This window comes from Galeopterus variegatus, unplaced genomic scaffold (genome assembly GCF_000696425.1).
Source record: "Galeopterus variegatus unplaced genomic scaffold, G_variegatus-3.0.2 Scaffold11696, whole genome shotgun sequence".
Lineage (NCBI taxonomy): Eukaryota > Metazoa > Chordata > Mammalia > Dermoptera > Cynocephalidae > Galeopterus > Galeopterus variegatus.
In genome coordinates, this window is record NW_007737807.1 from 4,896 (window position 1) to 11,050 (window position 6,155).

The following is a 6,155-nucleotide window of genomic DNA, read 5'->3' on the forward strand; positions in this document are numbered from 1 at the left end:
GGTACATTTTCCAAGGTATTTGCAAGATGGAACTTAGCAGGTGTTATACATAAACCCAGCTGGAGCTTCTGAAGGGGTGGTGCCCCAACGGAAGGCTCCGTTTTTTATGAGCAATTTCTAATAACTTGAAAGCCTCCTTTAGATGTGACCAAGTCAGGACAATGTATTGGGTCAAAAATGTACTGCTTATGGATGCTGCTTCTCACTGAACCAGGGTCACCTTATTATGTATCACAGTATCTCTCTGCCAGCTAATGGTGACAGAGCGCTCAAAGTGCTAGGTGACTAACCTTAATATGCAACCCCTGGGATGAACAGAAAAGTCCCTATAGAGGTGTTCTTTTTAGGAGCAAGAATCTATGAGGCTGCTGAATGTCACAGACCATCATCCTGACACCTCCACCGAGGTTCTAGCGACTTAGAACATACAGTTGGGCAGGAGGGAACCATTGCCTCTTATCTTTGGCGTGAGAAACCTTCATGCAATTGTCTGTATATGGGATCCGAACCCTCGGACGGGAGCGCCACCGCGCTTCCCAAACGGCGCACTATCCAGTGCGCCACCAGGCTGGCCCAAAACCAATTGATTTTTGACAAACGTGCCAAAAATATACACTAGAGAAAGTATAGCCTCCTCAATAAATGGTGCTGGGAAAACTGGATATCCACATGCAGAAGACTGAAACTAGACTCCATCCCTCACCATACACAACATCAAGTCAAAATGGATTAAAGACCTAAATTTAAGACCCCAAACTATAAAACGACTAGAAAAAAACATAGGGGAAATGTTACAGGAAATGGGAGTGGGCACTGCTTTTTTGGAAAAGACTACAAAGGAAATGAAAAACAAACATAGGTAAATGGGGACTACATCAAACTAAAAAGTTTCTGCACAGCAATGGTCATAATCAACAAAGTGAAGAGACAACATACAGATTGGGAGAAAGTGTTTGCAAACTATACATCACAGAAGGGGCTAATATTCAGAATAAAAAAGAAACTCAGACACTTCAAAGAACCCAACAGCAAAAAACCAAATAACCAAATTTCAAACTGGGCAAACGACCTGAACAGACATTTTCCAAAAGAAGACGTGCAATTGACCAACAGACACGTGAAACAATGCTCAACATCACCAATCATCAGGGAAATGCAAATTAAAACCACAATGAGATATCATCTTACTCCAATTAGGATGGCTCCTATCAAAAAGACAGAAAATAACAAATGCTGACAAGGTTGCAGAGAAAAGGGAACTCCTCCTACCTTTTTGGTGAGAATATAAATTGGTACAGCCATTGTGAAAGACATTATGGAGGTTCCTCAGAAAAGTAAAAATAGATCTATCTATCTACCTTATGACCCATATATCCTACTACTGGGCATATAACCAAAGGAAATGAAATCAATCCATCAAAAAGACACCTTCATTCCTATGTTTATTGCAACACTATTCACAACAGCCAAGAGACAGAATCAACCTAAATGCCCATACACAGAAGAATGGATAAAAAACTGTGGTATATATACACAATGGAATACTGTTCAGCTATTAAAAAAAATGAAATCCTATCATTTGCAGCAACATAGATGGAACTGGAAACCAACATGTTAAGTGCCAGTGAAGTAAGCCAGGCACAGAAAGACAATTATTGCATGATCTTACTCACATGTGAAACCAAAACAACAATAAAAGTGGTTCTCATAGAAGTAGAGAGTAGAATAATGTTTACCAGAGGCCAGGAAGGGAGAGAGGGAATTGAGGGGGTGATAGTGGGGAGAGAAGTGGCAGACTAATGGGTACAAAACTGTGCTATCTACCCTAAGTAAATTATTAAGCAGTAGACGCATGTATTGAAACAGCACGATGTACCCTACAAATATGTGCAGGTAAATTTTAAAATAAAAAAAATCTGAAAAAAAATGCCATTAGAGGTAAATTTCCTATTTTGTTTGTCTGATTTTAAAACAAATTTTTTCTAATTATGTGCACAAATATATTAATTTAGAAATTTCAAAGGACCTATATTTAGGCCATTGTAATTTAGGGCCACTTTGAGTAATATGGGTACATTTTCCAAGGTATTTGCAAGATGGAACTTAGCAGGTGTTATACATAAACCCAGCTGGAGCTTCTGAAGGGGTGGTGCCCCAACGGAAGGCTCCGTTTTTTATGAGCAATTTCTAATAACTTGAAAGCCTCCTTTAGATGTGACCAAGTCAGGACAATGTATTGGGCCAAAAATGTACTGCTTATGGATGCTGCTTCTCACTGAACCAGGGTCACCTTATTATGTATCACAGTATCTCTCTGCCAGCTAATGGTGACAGAGCGCTCAAAGTGCTAGGTGACTAACCTTAATATGCAACCCCTGGGATGAACAGAAAAGTCCCTATAGAAGTGTTCTTCTTAGGAGCAAGAATCTATGAGGCTGCTGAATGTCACAGACCATCATCCTGACACCTCCACCGAGGTTCTAGCGACTTAGAACATACAGTTGGGCAGGAGGGAACCATTGCCTCTTATCTTTGGCGTGAGAAACCTTCATGCAATTTTCAGTTGGGAGCTAATAGGAGTTGGTCACAAATTTTAAAAAGAATTATGGTGGTATTACCATAATTCCCCCCACTGAGAGATAATATTTGAGCTTTTTGGTAGGCATAATTCTATATTTTTCAAATATATCCATATCTATATCTATATATTATCCTATCTGTTGTTTTTTTTAACAAAAACTGCATTGCATTAAATATATTAATTTTTAATTTACTGATGTCTTTCCATTCAGTGAGTACTGATTTACGCCACTGACTTTCAAAATTTTTGTATCACGACACAGTGAAAAATACATTTTAAACTATAATCCAATATAGTGTTTGTACGGTAAGTATATATTTATAATTGAAATAAAAGTTTCATGAACCAAAAAAAAAAAAAAAAAAACCCAAATCCAATTATAGTTTATAAGAAATAGCTGTAGTGTTAAAGCATGCTATGTTAATTCTCTCTGGCCAGAAAATAAAACTACTAGTACCTGCCTTACTAACTGCAATTCAAACACCCTTGCCATGCAAGCAGGAGACAGAAAGGCAGACTTTCCCTTTATACCCGAATGCTGTTTCAGAAGCTGAGATAGACCCGCAGAACTGTGTCCTAGATCTGCCCCCGTGTGGCAAGAGTGGAAATGGCAGTTACCATTCACCCAAATGTCTTGTGAAGTAGAGAGAGAAAAACTCTCATTCTTTTTGTTTGTTTGTTTGTTTGTTTGTTTTTTGGTGGCTGGTAGACACAGGGATCAAACCCTGGACCCAGGTGTTATCAGCAACGTGCTCTAACCAGCTGAGCTACTCAGCCAGCTGATCCTCATTCTTAAGAGAAAAGGGAAAAGCGCATTAGAAAAAAAGAAAGAAAGCTCAGTAAATCCATCTGGACCTCAACCAAAAAGAGGGAGGTTCAAGATCCAGGAGAAATACCCCTTTGCACCCCATGAAGCCTCTGGGATCCAAGGATTCAATGGGCCCTTGTGCCAGTACCAAGTGTGAGCTCAAAAGGAACACCAGGCGGTCAGAGAACTTGCTCTGGATTCCAGTCTCATCACCGGGCATGTTAACCTAAAAGAAACTGAGGCCTAACATATAAGCACGGAGTTTATTGAGCCACTGTGTTGACTGCAGCTGGGGAAATGCATAGGTCAGATTGCCCTGAGAAATATCCTCTGAAGGGCCAGCACAGCTTAGCATTTTATAATCACAAGAAGGAGGGAGAACCGAAGGAGAGAGAAGAGGACAGCTGACCTCCCCCCAATTATTACATTAGTTTTTCTGTTGACTAGTGTGCATACATAGGTTTTGGATTGTTATTAGGTTACATTCTGCATGCAGGAATCTAGGGTAAGGGTTACAAAAAGGATTCCAGGTCATTTGGTTACTTCTGGTTTTTGAGTCTTATGGTCATGTTTTCCAGGACGTGCAGTCTTGACTGCTGGCTTATCTGACCTGGTCAGAGCAAATTTTTTAATTATCATGACTGAGGAAAGAATCAATATGCTCAAAGATATATAAATAGAAACTTCCCAAACTGGAAAGCAAAGAGGAAAAAAAATGTGAAACAAATGGAACAGAATATTAAAAGTTCTTCAGATAGAAGGAAAATTACGTAGGTCAGAAACTCAGATCTGCATAAAGAAAGGAAGAAAATTTGAGAAGAAATAAGTGAAGGTCAAATAAAATCTTTATTTTTTTCTGACTCTTACCTAACCAAACTGTTAACACTTTGTTTAAAGTTATAATAGCAACAATATATTGAGTGATTATAGCTTATGAATGCATTGCTATAAGAGCTAGGGGCAGGCTTGAGCAGGGCACCCAACAACTTCCCAGGCCTTGTGGCCACGGAGGAGGAAGACAGTGAGTCAAACCTTTAACTCTGATAAATGTTGAAGATTAATATCAATTCCGTCAGCCTACAAAGTGTATAAGTTTGGAATATGCTCCTTTAGAACTCTTCACTATACACCCATGTGCATGGCAACTTACAAGGAAGTATGGACCCTATTTGAGAAAATTTTTGAGAAACTTTGGCATACTTGGGATGACAGTTCTTACCAGAGCATTGGACACTGGGCTCCTACGAAGGTGTGTATCTATCTGATGGCTCAGTGGAGAAGTAAGATTGCCCAAGGGCCCTAAACATCATTCGTTCCACTCCCTGACTCAAGAAGAAGGCGCAAAACTAGCTGATTGATAATCTTGAATGTTTGGCTGTTGCATGTGGAAGCACCTGGTTAGACTCCTAATTACCAGACTGCCCCAATGACTGGGAGGCTGGAACTGTACAACTATAAAATTTCTAAGTCATGGATCCTCAAGGGAAGGGACCTCTTCCCATTACCATCCCTGCAGCACCTTGTCCTGGACCGTGTCCTGCCTTCAGTGACTGGCAGCTGAAGGCCTTAACCAGGCAGAAGTATATGTGTTTCCTAGAGCTGTTGGACACTCACCTAGTGTTTGATGAGAGTCTCATAGTGACCCTCTCTGAAGTAGAAGACTGCCACAACATAAAACTGGTGCTCTCAGCAGGTGGGATCCTACAGGAGGTGAACCAGAAGGTACAGACACACATCATGAGTGTGAATGGGCTTACAACCCAAGGTTTATCTCAGCTAGAAAGAATGGATTCACTGTAGCTTTTAGACCTAAATGGTCCTCCCACCTCTGAAAACTTCCCCACAACTCTTGCATTCTCTCCGTCTGCATCGAAATGCCAGGACTCCAAACCTGCAAGCTCCCAGACATCCACACCTCAAGCCCAGGGAAGGAGTATGTCAACATTCTTCTGCAGGAAATACTGCTCCACTGTGTGCTCACTATCAGTTCCAGCCAAAACCATCCACTGACTGATGGAAGTGACACATGGCATGGCCCATACCCATTCCTCACTGTCCTGCCCTACACATGTGGTGTCATTTTCTTATTATTCTTGCCAAATGGTTATCCATTTGGAGTTCCTATTTCTAGGAGGAATTCTGAGGCATGAGAAGACTGAATTCACTATAAGCAGTGGTCCGGACACAGGCTTTTGAGCTATATACATAGGAGCTTTGAAAGATTGTTCCATTAATTTTAAGTTGTGTGGTTTTTGCCAAGTCACTTGAATCCAAAGAAAGTATTTTCATCATAGGAAAAGTAAAGATAGTAATGAGAATCTCATAGGGTTTTTTGAATGGATGACAATGACGTAAGTAAAAGGCTCTCTCACCTACTATGTGATCAATAGTGTTGACATACTTGGGCCCATGACCTCTTAGATCTTCCATAAGAGGTATCCATAGACTTCGGGACAAGGCAGGGGTGGAAGGTATGGCTGAGTTCAAGAGAATAGTCAATCTTGGAATGGGAACTCTGGTGGGAGAGGAGTTTCTGGGAATTTGACAATGGTTTTAACAATGACTATCTTTGGAGAGATCAGTTTGGGGTTGTATATTTTTTCATGTTTGTGAAAAATATGTATGTTTATTTTTTCACATTTAGCACTTTACAAATATATGTATTGTCTTTTGAAATTATAACTTTATTTTTAAAATAGTCATGTTCTCGGGCCGGCCTGGTGGCGCACTGCTACAGTGCGCCGCTTGGGAGCGTGGTGGCGCTCC